Below are 341 nucleotides of genomic sequence, written 5' to 3'. Positions count from 1 at the left end.
GTGTGTGTGTGTGTGTGTGTGTGTTTGTGCGCGTACTTGTATTTCCTTGTCACTCCTACCCTCCTGTCCACAGAACCTTGGACTCAACTAGAGGAAGTGAGTGTGTGTGTGTGTGCATGTGTGTGTGTGTACACGCGCGTACTTGTATTTCATTGTCACTCCTACCCTCCCGTCCACAGAACCTTGGACTCAAGTAGAGGAAGTGTGTGTGTGTGTGTGTGTGTGTGTGTGTGTGTGTGTGTGTGTGCGCGCACGCGTACTTGTATTTCCTTGTCACTCCTACCCTCCTGTCCATAGAACTTTGGACTCAACTACAGGAAGTGTGTGTGTGTGTGTGTGTG

At 49.9% G+C, this 341-nt stretch overlaps 1 protein-coding gene across 11 annotated transcripts in view; it reads right to left on the bottom strand.

Moving 5' to 3' along the window:
- DEPDC5 (DEP domain containing 5) overlaps positions 1-341 on the bottom strand; it is a 116,588-nt gene that overhangs the window by 106,748 nt on the left and 9,499 nt on the right. The window lies entirely within an intron of this gene.

Source organism: Vombatus ursinus, unplaced genomic scaffold, assembly GCF_900497805.2.
Source record: "Vombatus ursinus unplaced genomic scaffold, bare-nosed wombat genome assembly UNPS02001287.1, whole genome shotgun sequence".
In the NCBI taxonomy this organism is placed as follows: domain Eukaryota; kingdom Metazoa; phylum Chordata; class Mammalia; order Diprotodontia; family Vombatidae; genus Vombatus; species Vombatus ursinus.
The sequence above is the reverse complement of the archived record's forward strand: the minus strand, read 5'-3'. Positions and strand labels throughout refer to the sequence as shown.